Genomic DNA, 14,280 nt, shown 5'->3' on the forward strand with positions numbered 1-14,280 from the left:
TTTCCTTCCAGCTGTAGAGTCACTGCAGTTGTTTCACAGCACACATACAGCGTACTGCGCGTGGGTTGCAGGGTTGGTTTTTCTGTTTAAGATTTAAGTGAGAGTTATGTAAGAGGCATTAGATCACACTGAGTCGGCATGTGAATATTGCCTTTTTTGTGTGAGTGTGTTGGATCGTCTTCAGCTGACAAACATGACTGAGCTCCAGGAGATGCAACCTTGTCTGAGAGGGACGGCTGCAGTTAATCGTTAATATGAGCTGCAACTAATATTTTTTTCACATTACTAATTATCCATTTACTCTAACATAAGAAACTTCCCAAACACAAAGATGATGTCTTCAAATAGGTTTGTTTTTGTCCAACTAAAAGCCCAAAACACAAAAATATTAAATTTACAATATAGAAAAAAAGGGAAGTGGTGTAATTAATAGCGAATAAAGCTGCAACTAATAGTTTTTCTCATTACTGATTAACTATTTAGTCTATACAATGTCTGAAAATAGTGAAAAATGCCAATCATAAGTTCCCAAACACCAAGATTATGTCTGCAGACAGGATTGTTTTTGTCAGACTGACAGTCCAAAACACAAAAATAATACACCTGCAACAAAGAAAACAAGAAATCCTCACATTTTATAAAGCTGAAACCTGTAAATGTTTAATATTTGTGATCGATAAATGACTTAAAACATCAAACATACTTTAAGTTTGTGTTTACATGTCATTAAAATATGTATTTGATCAACTCAGGAAGCAAATTTGTTTAAGAATTCAAACATTTTAAAACAATCTGGTACGAAAAGTTGGACTTTCCCCTTAAACAATAAGAATAAACTGATCTAATAATCAGCTCTGTGTCTGTTTGGACTTTACAGACTCTAATGTTAACTGGCAGGGCCCCTTCTGTTGAAGCCTGAGAGTTAGGGGACACTCACATCACAGTTGATCTGGATGCTGCATCAATGACAGAAACACAAGGAGAGCTGTGGTGCAGCTGAGGCTCCAGCTGATCCCCCTGCACCCCCCCAAACGCCATACAGTAGCACCACTCTTACAAAACAACACAGCGACCTGAGAGGCTTTGTGAGGTCGCAGTTTGAGGATAATTGAAGTTTCATTCAGACTTTGGGCTTTAATGAGCACATAATCCTTTTCACCTGATCCCTGCCGGCCGAAATGAGGTGAAATACTTTGTTCCACATGGTCGAGAAGACAGGCTGCGTGGAGCCATAATGTCATTATGATCCTCTCTTCTTTTGCTGTTTTATCTGGTTAGTAAATATCAGTGGTGGAATATAACTAAGTACATGTACTCAAGAACAGTTTTTAGGTACTTTACACTCCAAATACTGTACACCACAACATCTGTCTTACAGCTTTAACTTGAAGATTCATATTATTACTGTAATATAAATATAGATCAACTAAAACATTATGATATATTGAAGTAGATTAAGCTGTATAAAGTCTTTAAAATGAACATTAAAGTGACGCTTACACCTGAATGCATCACTAATTATTATCCAATAATATAAATTATACATGTGACTCTGAAATGGGCCATTCTGAATAATGACTACTTTTGGTACTTTAAGTAAGATTTTGAATGCAGGACTTTTACTTGTAATAGATTACTTTTACACTGTGGTATTGTGCTACTTTTACTTAAGTAAACTAACTGAATATTTTTCATATATTATATATATTCAATATATTTCTGTAGTTAGTCAGAGTTTTGACACTTAAATGTCATCCACAAATTAATTCTTATAGAGGAAATATCAAAGAATATTTTATTAGTTTAGTTTATTGTCTAAACTTGGGGTGGATTTTGTAGTTAAACAACAATCTCAAATGACCATGAACACTTCACCGCTCTTGCTAGCAGAGCTTGCAGGCACGTTCTGCTGAGGGTAATTACCCAGGATTCATTGCAATATGGACATAATAAAGTTTTTTCAACTGCTGAGAAAAAAAACAAAAAACAGACAGAACTTATTATAAATGTGTAAAACGATGACTTTATTCAAACTTTACTTGAATTAATTCAGGTCAGAAATAATATTTTAACCACATCATTGACTTGAGGCCTCAGATCCAGTTTCACACCCGTCACAAACTTCACGTGACGACGGCGAATACGTCACAGTATGTACGACTGAGGGTGGATATTTGGATCCAGTCTCTCTCTTGGGACACTTGAACCGAGTGCAGCCGGTTCATTTGCGTGTGCAGTTGTAATTCAGTAGATGGATCATACACTAAGAAGTTTTCCGGTACATCATTTTCCCACCATGCAGACTGAGTCAGCCTCTTAACGCTGCACAGCACCCAGTGCAGGATGTTCTCTCTTTGTGACTCTGAGTCAGCTTCTCAGCTTTTTCTTAATGTCTGCCACCCCGCCTCCCTCCAGCTTCCTCCTGCGTGCCGCCCCATCCATGCCCTCTTCTTCCAACACCTAACCGGACTTTTCCTGTCCCTTTTTACGCTCAGTGGCACCACGGAAGGCTTAAATCCAGGTTATTTAAGGAGGCCAGATCCTTCACTAATAGCCTTATCACATGACACACTGTCCCGGCTTCATGACTCTGTAGATACTCTCACACAAGCTCCCCTCCCGGCGTCATATCTGTCCATTAGTTCAGGGAACACATGAGAGAGTGACATGCAACCAGTGTCCTTTTGTAGTAGTCAGGATGCTTAAATAACTCTTATCTTAGACTAACGTGTCCTGAGCAGAATTACTCAGCAGGACATCTCCCACTGGCTCCTGCACGCTGGGTTTGGATTGCACAACCTACAGTGCTGGGAAAAATTGTTACTCATTACTGTTTACAGTACAAGTGGATCAAAATGTTTTGTTCTTAACAAAACAAGAACATGTTGCACACAAAAGGTATTTCACAAGGTAAAGCGCTGGCATTAGAGATAAGGGTATTTTTATGATCCGCAACAGATTTTATATTGTAGACTACTCAAACATGTTTCGCAATCATTCAACAGATTTATTCCCCTAAAATGGGAGGTGACGATTGCCTTGGTGTCACAATTCTATTGTGATTCCGGTTTCCGTGTTGAAATACAGCTCATAAAAATACCAGGGACACACATCAGAGTATTTACAATGAGTGACAGAGTGCGTACTCAGGTTTGTTTTTTTCCACTTTTCATTCGGTGGGGTAAATAAGTTTTATGGGGATTTTTTTTCCTGTCATATGTCACCAATTTTCTCATGTGGAAACATCCTGCGGTTCTTTTATCCTCCTGCCGTTGACACACATAACCTGATCCATCTCGTGTCCTCACACTCGGGCTCAGTTGATGGAAAAACACTCAGATACACGCTGGAAAAGAGCCTTTTCTCTCCCTTGTAGTGAATCCATTTCACACGAAACTTTACTTTTAAAAACATATTTTTGTAAAAAAGATGCAAATTATTATTATTATTATTATTATTACTCTGTCTTTGTTTGGATTAAGGGGGAACAAAATGTCAATGTGGTTTGTTATGTATTAATGAACATATAAAAAAATAAATAAACTGAATGTAAAATTGAACTGAAACACACTTCTCTTTGACATTTTACTAATATACTTGATATAAGGGCTTGAATGACTTACAAACATGAGAGTATTTCAACTTTTACTTAAATAAAAGACCTGAGGACTTCTTGTACCACTCAAAAGTCTCCAAACTGCCACCGTACGGGTCTGTCTACATGTAGTCTGGCCAACAAGTGCTCTTGTTGCCGGACGTGAACTCTGGACTGTGGACAGTCCTGCACTTTGTATGTTGTCACCACAACAAAAATGATATAACCAATTTAATAATAAACAAAACTTAAAAAGTAAGACACAGGGTTGGACATTTGGAAAAATGTTCTCTTTGTTATTGTGTGTTCTGTCATTTGGTGCAAGCATTTCTTCATCAAAGCTCATACAACGTAGATATGTTGGGTTTTAGTGTGCTTCTCCCATAGGCTTCAATAGAACAGGCACCAAAGAGCACAAAATGTTGGTGTTATGTGTAATGAACCTTCCTACTGCTTTAGTTTCCTTGTGTGACAGTGCAGCAGGGGGAGGAAAAGCCCACTGGCGAGCCGCGGTCTGCACTTTTAACATCTCGTGTCTGGCTTTTGACCACACGCCCCTCCTCAGAGCCGCAGCAGCCTGGCAGATACTGCAGAGCCACGGCGGAAACACGGGAGTGGATCTGAAGCCTGATTTGATTGCCGCAGTGATTATCACTCCATCAGACAGGCTGTAATTGTGAAGTAGATGTGAGGAGGCAGACGGAGGCGGGGGGCTGAGCACGAGCAGCTTGACAGCAGGCCAGGTTAGAGGGAGGAGGTCCGGGACAGAACATGCTGATCTGCAGCTCATAATTGGTCGTTTGTTTCCCTGGCCTACCTGTGGGTGTTCAAACTGAAGCCACACAGTGTCCCCGTGTCAGGAGTCAAGCTATCTGGGGTTTAATTATTTTTAATTATTTATTTTAAATCAACACAGGGGATCCACTGGGAAAATCAATTAACAGTGGCTAATGGCAACAGATATTTTTTCCACTGATGGATTTAATCCTTTTACACACGTTTCAGGGACAGTTAGGGAGGGTGGATGTTTTCACCAACTCTCCACATGGCTGAATGCATCAATGACTTTATCAGATTATCTGAGTTTCTGCCTCTCTACCTAAAAAATGTCCTGATAGAAGCTCGGTGCATCGTGTGTCACATTTTTGAGATATTGTAAGAAGTGCCAACTGTAAGTGCCTGGTCATGTCTGCAGCTGGTTTTGGCTGTTTTATTTCTAGAAAAATGCATATTAAAAGCTTTATTGCTGCCTCTCATCCAGCAGAGCAGAACTACAAAAGACTGAAAGTATCCTGCAGAGGTGGGACCAAGTCATTGTTTTGTTAGTAAAGCTGTTAGTTTGATGGGACGAGTCTTTAAACAAGTCATAATGCCATCTTAACCAAATGTAATATCATTTTAACAAAATAATAATAATATGTTAAAGCTTTACATGCCTTAAAGGTCCAGTGTGTAACATTTAGGAGGCTCTACCGGTAGAAATGGAATATGATATTCATAGGTGTGTTTTTATTAGTGTATAATCACCTGAATATATACTGTTGTGTTTTTGTTACCTTAAAATGAGCCATTTTTATCGAACCAACCACTTCCCCTATGTGTTCCCAAACTTTTTCCCAGAATGGATAGACAAGTTTAGATTCCCAACCGGCTTGTAAAAACGTTCCTGTTTCAGTTTCATTTCCAACATAGATTATCGGTCAGTGAGCCCATCCTGTGGAATATAGAAGGAGTAACTGTGACATTTCTATGGAGAGAAGATACTTTTCTCTGTGTTTGGAGGACTAACAGGTAGGTAACATTTCACAAATGTATTTAGCTTGAACCTGTGACATTTAACTGGCCAACGACTGAGTGTCTTTTTATTGTCAGTGAGTCAATCCTGTTACCCTTTTAGCCAAAGTGCAGGTTATTCTTGACTTCTAACCAAAGGGGACAAAAACCAGTGTGAGACCGAGGCCAGGTGAGCAGCTCATAACCATGGTAACATGTTTGTCAGGAGCTGACATTTTATGGCCTCGCCTCCTACTGTGATCATGTGCAGCACCCACGAACAAGATCCCACTGCCACAAACGCACACATTTTACAATTAACACAGATGGATTTTGAGCCACTGGAGGTCGTCGTAAATTAGTTTAGAGTTATAAAATATTTAATGTTTGATATAACCTAATAAAAAAATCATGATTTGGAACATTGCATTTTTGACTCACTGGTGGAAAATAGCCATCGTTCATCATAAGGTAAATTTAATATATGATTTTAAGTGTTTCATGTGATGTTGAGCGTTGACCACACGCCAGTGATTGTACAAGTTATATCTCAAACTGCTCCGGGTGGAATTTTCCACCGCAGACTAATCAGCTGACAACAGCCGATCAATGCGACCATCACGGTCCAGCGTGCTCACAGACTCTGATCCTGTGGCAAGTTTCCACATCAGCAGGCTCCGTGATTACAGCTCTCACTGAGAAAAGAGGGACAAGGCTGCAGGGATCTGTCTTTAAGGCTATTATCTGCAGCCTAAATCCCACAGGATCCCCTGCTAGTCCCAGCTGAACCGTATCCGCTTTCGTCATCCATCCCCTGCTACAAGCGTGAGATGCTGCTTTATTTGCAAAGTAGGAACAACATGGGAAACTATTTTATTTTTATTTTTTTCATGCATTTTTTGTTTGTCTTTGCCTCCTCTAATGGCTCTGATCCACTCACCTCTCTGTTGTTTACATATACGGCTGCTTTTGATCTCATAATTTAAGCTTATTCTGCTGTTTTACTCTTTGCAATTAGCTCCAGATCATCTGCAAGCATCAGCTAAATGTTGTAAATCTAAATTTCAAAATATACTTCATACTTTCTTTGCAAACTTTCATGACCCAGGAACCTAGTTTTCAGTTTGTACCTTTACAAATCACACTAAAATGAATGATTATTGTTGATTAATGTGTTGATTACAACACTAATGGCTCAAGGATGGCAATGACTGTCAGTCCACCACTACAGACTGAAATATCTCAGCAACCATTAAATGGATTATCATGAAATTTTGTTCAGATATTCATGATCCCCAGATGGTGATCCTCTGAATCTGTGTATGTTGTGTTTTTTTTGTGAAACGTCTCAACAACTATTGATATTCCCATCATTCTCTGTTGAATTTTGTGCAAATTAGCAAATGTTAGCATGCTAACACGCTGCTAAATTACCTGCTTAACATCAGAATGTGAATATTGTCATTGCCAGTATGTTAGCATGCTGAGCTCAAAGCACCGCTGTGCATCACAGAGCTTTCAGGATGGCTGTAGACTCAATTAATCCATTTAATTTATAAAATGTCTGAAAACACTGAAGAATGCCCATCACACTGTTTGCAGGTGTCTTCAAATTGTATGTTTTGTCAGACCAATAGTCCAAAATGCAATATTAAGTTGTGATAGTAAATGTGTGTTAATATAAAAGTAAAAGATAAAAAAAAAAAAAATACAAGCAAACAAGCAATTTGAGGACGTCACACCAGGCTCTAGGAAATAATTATGGACATATTTTCTGAAAATCAAGAAAAAGGAAACAACAAGGAATCCCCATCATAATGGAGCCCGAGGTAAAGTCTTCAAATTGCACATTTAGTCCGAACTGTGATCCAAAATGCAGTGATATTAAATTTCTGATAATACAAAACAGCAAAAAATCATCATACAATATATTTGCCATTTTTGTTTGGTACATTACTTAAAGGAGCTCTGCAGAGATTTAGTGTTGCACTTCCATAAAGTTGGAGGGATCACAACATTTCACAGATTAGATCAAAATCAAAGCAGCACAGGTTCAACTGTATGTGTAACATCAGTGGAGCGTTCCTTTAATCGACTGATCAATTCTGAAAAAGTTGTCAATTCATTTTCACTCAACTACACTTTAAGACTTTTCACTGTAAATGTACTTCAAAGATTTGCCGCGTACTAATGCCACAACACACAACTGACCCCTAAAACTGTTCACAGCTTGGAGATAAAACGTTTTTCATCTGGCAGCAATATATTGAGCGTGAGTTATGTGACCTTCTGCTGCGTTACGAGCAAAAGAAACAGCAGAGAACACAGATTAAATAACAAAAACAAGATGTTGTCTTTTAGTGAACTTTGTTCGGCAGGAGCCCGTCAGAAACGGAGGAGTAACACATGCACAAAACACCAGATGTCTGCGGCCATCCTGGGTGGTGGGCTGCTATAATTAGCCAGACACACTTGAGCCAGAGCCAAAGAAAGAGCACATCTACAGGAGGGAAAGACCAAATCATCCACAGTGCTGCTGGGAACCTCTCTGCTCACTTCGGATGTCTCTGCAGGAAACACTCGTGAGATAAAAATACTGGCTGGGACCCCGAGGCTCCGTCACCCACTGTTAAAAAACACACACAGGCCCTGAGGTCTCCTCCAAAGACAGCTCTGTTTTAGAGATAACCTACAGGGTGGCTCTTTTTTTCTTCATTAAGCCTTTCTGTGCCGCGAAGAGATCAGCTTAAAAATTCAGCACTATCAGTACAGACTGTGTCAGTTCGCTCAGTACAGTTTGTACAAATCTGTGCTTTAATCTCTCAAAGTTTGGTATGTCTGAGTCTCTTTTTTTTTGTTTGTGTCCCCGCTCCTCCAGCTGTTGTTGAGATCTGGTGACGGACAAACACGCAGCAGTAGAGTTCATCCAGTTGTCCATAGAGACAAACACCTGATGTGGATGAGTGGGAGTGAGTCCAAGAAGGTGTCATTATTAGGGGTTGAGATCATTAGTGAGATAAAACTAGAGGATTATTTCACAGACAATGACTAAGAGTGAAGCTCCTGTTGCTGAATTTAGTCTCTCTTAAAGGCCTAAAATTATTATTCTTCAGTATCTCTGGATGAGAATATATGAGAATAAAGAAAGACACAAGACAACAAGAATACAGATGCTTCAGTTAATGGAGAGAAGTTGCCTTTGACCCTATCAATGAGATGTATAAGGGTAGCTGAGGTGTAAGCCACAGACTGGGAAAGAATAGTTCAACATTTTAAGAAATACATTTATTTGCTTCCTTGCTGAGAGAAGATTGATACCACTCTCATGTCTGTACGCTAAAGATGAGCAGCTAAACAGCAAGACAGTTAGCTTAGCTTAGACACATGCTTGAAACAGGGGGAAACATATAGCCTGGTTCTGTCCAAAGAACCCAAATCTTCTTAATCACAGATGTTTGATGTTTACCTCTGCACTGTGTACGCTCCAATAAAGGCAGAACATTTCTAAAATGTCTTCTTTTTTTTTTAATAATAAAAGAGAACTTGCAGCTGGGACTTGAACCCCGATTATATAAGTTATATAGAGCCGCGTTATTTTAATGGTGATAAACGTATTTCCCTTTTTTGTCTTACAGTGTATTAGATATTGGAATATATTTGAAGATATCGTGCTCATTTCAACACATTATCCACCTTGTGCTTACATCCTCAACTCTCTCTGTTCGTCTGTCTTTTTAATTTATTTAGAACATTATTTCTCTTTTTGCTTCATCACTTACTATGCCATCTGTTCTGCATTAAAGATCTCTGAAGGGTCCTTTTGTGTATGAAATGTGTGTCTTACCTTCACAAAATATCTGGAGGTCATTTTCTGCTGCAAGAGAAGAATAAAAATTATTTCTACGTGTGTCACCGATGCGCCTGCTGAATAATGGTTCCTGTCATTCAAAGCGTGCTAACCTAATAAACTATTTTCCATTTTCCTGTACCTGTCAGGAACACTGGATGTTATTATAATGACATACACACCCTGAGAATAAACCCGCTGACTCCTCCTGTCCATCCCCCACTTCATCCCTTTCACTCATTCATAAAGTCATATTAAGTGCACACGCCAGCTGTCAAATCCCTCGTGCACTATTCCCATCAATCCCCTTCATGCCTGCACACTACATTTGCTATCTAAGCCTTGTGGTCGGAGGCCGTTTGCAGCGCTTATTTTTTTCTGAATGATCGTTTTTGTACAGAGATTATTGTGCAGAATCACGGAGGCTCAGATAATCCCAATTACGCACACAGACGATGTATAATCCAACCAACACCCACTCCCAGCTGTTGAGAGAGAAGCGTGTTATCAGCAGGTCATCCAACTCTGATAGGTTGAGATTTTCCATCCCTGACAACAGTTACATAACATCAAGAAAGTGTACAATGAAATGTGTTTTTCCATTTAGAAATGTCGCCTACAGAGCTGCTATTCCTAAATAAATGTTTAGTCACAGAGACAAGGACAAAACATATTTAAAATACTGAAGATTTGTTATTGTTCAACATGCAAAAGGTCAAACTGCAAGATAATCAATATTATTGACTAAAAGTCACCTTGTTCTGAAAATAACAGCCTTAAAAAACCTTTATCAGTTGGTAATTAATCTGCACGACTTCAATCAGCCAATTACACATTTATTTTATATTTGTCGGATATTGCACTTTGTTACAAAAATGTTATTTGTTTTGCAGGTTGGTCTCATGTCTGAATAAGCCTCAGTCACTTCGTTGTTAAAGAAAGTGTCACACTTAGATGCACTATTGGATCAAAAGATCTGGATCTGTTTGGACTCATTGATGCTTCCCACACATTAGCAAAGCGATCATCCCGCATGTAAAAGCTTGGTGCTTGATTAAAAAGTCAGAGGATCACCAAAGTAATTAAAAATCATCCTGAAGGGGACATGAAATTCCAATCAATCATGCAGATGTGAGGTATTAAGATATATATAAGATATTTGACAAAATAAGTGACAGCTTTGACCTGCTGGTGGCACTATAATGAAAGTCAGGAAACCACCGAAGGACCTTTATGGCATTTCATCCAGATACCTAAAAGTTGTTTTTCTAAAAGTCACCTACCACTGCTTTAAAGATGAAGCAATGTTATAGATACAGAGTCTAAAAAAAGGACTTATACAGCATTTGTTATCACTCATTTAATCCTGAATTTGCCTTTTAAAATTTTTATGTAACCATAATATATTTGAAGCCTGACGCACTTAATATAATATATTAATGTGATGTTGCAGGACAAAAATTATATCATATCACATAAAAATACAAATTAAATCTGTTAAAGATCCACGTCTGTAATCTTCTGAATACAGACAGTATTTGTCCATAATATCCAAACCTATCACTACCTTCGATACTATCATATTTTTGTGCTCTCAGGTCAAAAGTCTCCTCAGCAGCAGGGAATTGAAAGGAAGCCTTGCTGACCGACATGCAGCCCTGCGTCCAAAGTTCAACAAACAAAGCTTTAAATAACATCATGTAATGTGGTGTAATCCAGTGAGTTCCCCTTTAAAAACAACACATTACCACATTTATTTATACAGTAGAACCTGCTTGTCACAAAACTTTCCTTTCAGTCGCCTTAGTGGTCCCAGGGGTCTGCAGTACAGTAAATAAAGCAAGAACAGGTTACAGGCCTGTAGAATAAACGCAGTATTACATAACTCTCTCATCGGATATTAGTCTAATTCCACTCATGTGGCTCCGCGCAGGAATGCAATTGCTAAATCGTTTCTCATGAGCAGAAAAAGTGCGTATACAGAAGATATACAGAGAGGAAAGAGGGATAAAGCGAGGTCAGGAATGCAGAAAGTGAAAATGTAAACCTCTCCTGACATCTATCATATGATACATAAAGGAGCTGATACGGTTCGAGTCTGCAGTCTGCACCGGTGATCAGCCTCTGGTTCCCATGATTCAGCTCAGTGACACCCCCCCCCCCACTCTCATGATCACAGTGTGCACAGGCCGGCTTCAGGCACGCGGACGCCAGAGATCATTCACTCGTGTTTTAGGCTGAATATTTCATCACAAGGTGTGATGAGTTCAGAGCGAGGGTTAAGAGATTCATCTTTTGTCTGACTGGTGTCCTGCTGCGTTCACGTTCACACTATAAGGACCGTAAAGACGAGCAGCCCAGCGGTGAAAGAGTGCTCACGTCATCCTCACGGTTATGATTGAGAGCTGGAGATATGACAGCTACAGTAACAAATACAGAGGTGGACATCTAAATAAAATCCTATATTAACAGTAAGACAATTAATAATAGGCTGTATGCTGTTTGAATTTTAACCACTGATTTGTTGGTTAATAGATAAGTTGATGTCATTTAACATTCTTTTTTCTTTGTTATATAATCAAAGCTTTGTATTAAAGTAATTATAATGTTTTAAAGGTTTAGCTTAGGTTTTGCTGGTGTTTGCAGATTGGAGAGATTGAACACAGAGACTTTGTCAAATTGGAGTTATTCAGTCACGAAGCAGCAGTTTGTTCTTTTATTATGATTTCCCTTAGTTTGTCACATGTTGTTACAATGTTAGATGTTGATATTAAACAAAGTGTCCAGTAAAGAAGTAAACATATGTAAAAGTAAATTCTCATTCAGACTGAAGTGAATGCATTTTTTTTGTCTGAGTTGAATGTTGTTATATCACTGTGTGCAACACCTGACACCCATCAGGAAATAATCCCTCATAAAACATGTTGCCCTTTAAACTTCAGTCAGTGGAACATAATGTTCTCCTGGGATATGCATGTACTCCGACCGTTATCAACCTTTATTATTCTGTAAAATGTGTTTATTTTGCTTGTGTGGAAATGAAATCTCTCCAACAGACCTGAATATTAAGAACTACAGCAGACATGAATCTGCTCTAATTATTCCAGCGTACAGAGTCCCAGTAAACATTTCACATGTGCTCACAGACTCAGCGATAAATTAATGTGTGTACACTTTGAAGTTCAGTAGCAGGTGCCCGCAGCGCGCTGTGCCCTCGCTGCGGTATTTCACACTGTTCACATCGCCGGATAATTTGTTGCCTGCAGAAGTTGAGCTATGTTTGGAGTCTCCTCGGATATAGGACAGTTACATGAGCCTATCAACTCATCTTCCTCTTTTACATAAACACACTCCGGCCTGCTCCATCCTGTTGTCTCAGGCTGCGACCGGGACATTCAGCAGTGATGTTTCACACTGTAAAAACCGAGCTGGGAGACACTGTAAAAAGATGCGACACGCTCTTATATCCCGAACCGAGGCTGCACACAGCAAAACTTCAAAGGCTGTGGAGCATCAGTCGGAGAAAGCAGAGGCCCGCGCTGCATCCTTTGATCTCTGATCTGGTTAAATGAACCAGCTGCTTTCTGTGGAGCTACAAGAAGACGCCGCTTGCATCTTCACTTCCTCCCTTCGATTAGAATTAAGTTTTATTTTCGGGGTCAGGGAGGCAGGGGAGGGTAAGACGCTCACTTTGAAAAGTATATCAGTGTCACAGTAAGAGGAACGATCGTGTTAATCAGTGACTGCCTGTTGAGTTTATTAAGTTTAAGGTTTTTGTCACAGCGCAGTTTGATATTAATGAGTCATATTAGCTCAGTTCCTTCACTTTTTTATTCTTAATCCCAAACACAAGATTAAATGTCTCATTATGACTCTAACAGTACTCCACAGATTTAGCATTTCGCTCCTGTAACACTGTCAGCTGTTTAATTTCACACATTCATCTTCATCGTCAGAATACAATACAATAGATTACCCACAATGCAACGCAACCACCAACAGTTTCGGATTTGGGGCGTGTTATGCTAGTAGCAGCTAATGTAGCTTCAAGCTGCCACCCTCGAGCAGAGATGAGAAGGTTTTTCTCACACTTAAATACACCCAACACACACTGACTCAAGTGACATCACTTGAGGTTAAAATAACAGAACAGAATGGGGATCAACCGCAAAGTATTTTTTTCCGTCAATGTCAAATCCTGCCTTCACTTTCCCTTCCTCTTTGTTGTCTGAACTAAACTAGATTTTCTCAGATTTACCAACAGCAGAATTTCCTCCCTGATCCACTACAATCGCTTTTGTCCACAAACACAGAATTCAACATTGCTGCTATTGTTTTTTGCAGGAAGTTCCAGCGTGGGTCGCGTTGCAGCTGGAGAAAGATTACTGTGGAGTCATTCATTCAGCTCAGGTCAGGCCTGCAGATAAATTTAGACAGGCTGAGGAAACAGTTAAAAGGATTAGGCCTGTGGTGGTGTGATGTGGTGTCACTTGTAAAACACTTCCTTTAGTTTAGAAACAGCATTACAGAATGTTCTCTATGCAGATACTTTTAATTTATGCATAAAGCGTGGAGTCATGTCTTTCAGAAAGTGAAAACACCCCTCTCTACTCTCTCCCACACGCTTTGCTTTGTCCACAGAGCAGCATCAATGCCAGCTGGGCGAGGCAGATGATCGACTTGTTGCGTCAAAGTGGTGACACGGTGCTATTTTTAAATTGGCATTGACAGGCCATGATCACTCTAAATGAGATGGTGGAGGAATGCACAGTTAAATTAAGCATGACTTTTGTTAATCCCAGCATGGCACTGGCATACAATGATTTGACGTCAAAGAAAGAAACAAACTTTTGCTCTGAGACTCTTGACAGCAGCATTGTGTCTCTGTGTTTATGCAAATCTATGCTGTCATGTCAGCACCGCGGGGCAATGACACAAATTAGATGCATGCAGATAAATCTGTGCACCATCTTGGCCTAAATACAACAACACTTGCTGTAGTCACTCTGCAGTCAAACGCTGAACGAGCAAAAACAAATCCACCTCTCGCAGATTAAAATCCTCT

This window comes from Dicentrarchus labrax, unplaced genomic scaffold, assembly GCF_905237075.1.
Source record: "Dicentrarchus labrax unplaced genomic scaffold, dlabrax2021, whole genome shotgun sequence".
In the NCBI taxonomy this organism is placed as follows: domain Eukaryota; kingdom Metazoa; phylum Chordata; class Actinopteri; family Moronidae; genus Dicentrarchus; species Dicentrarchus labrax.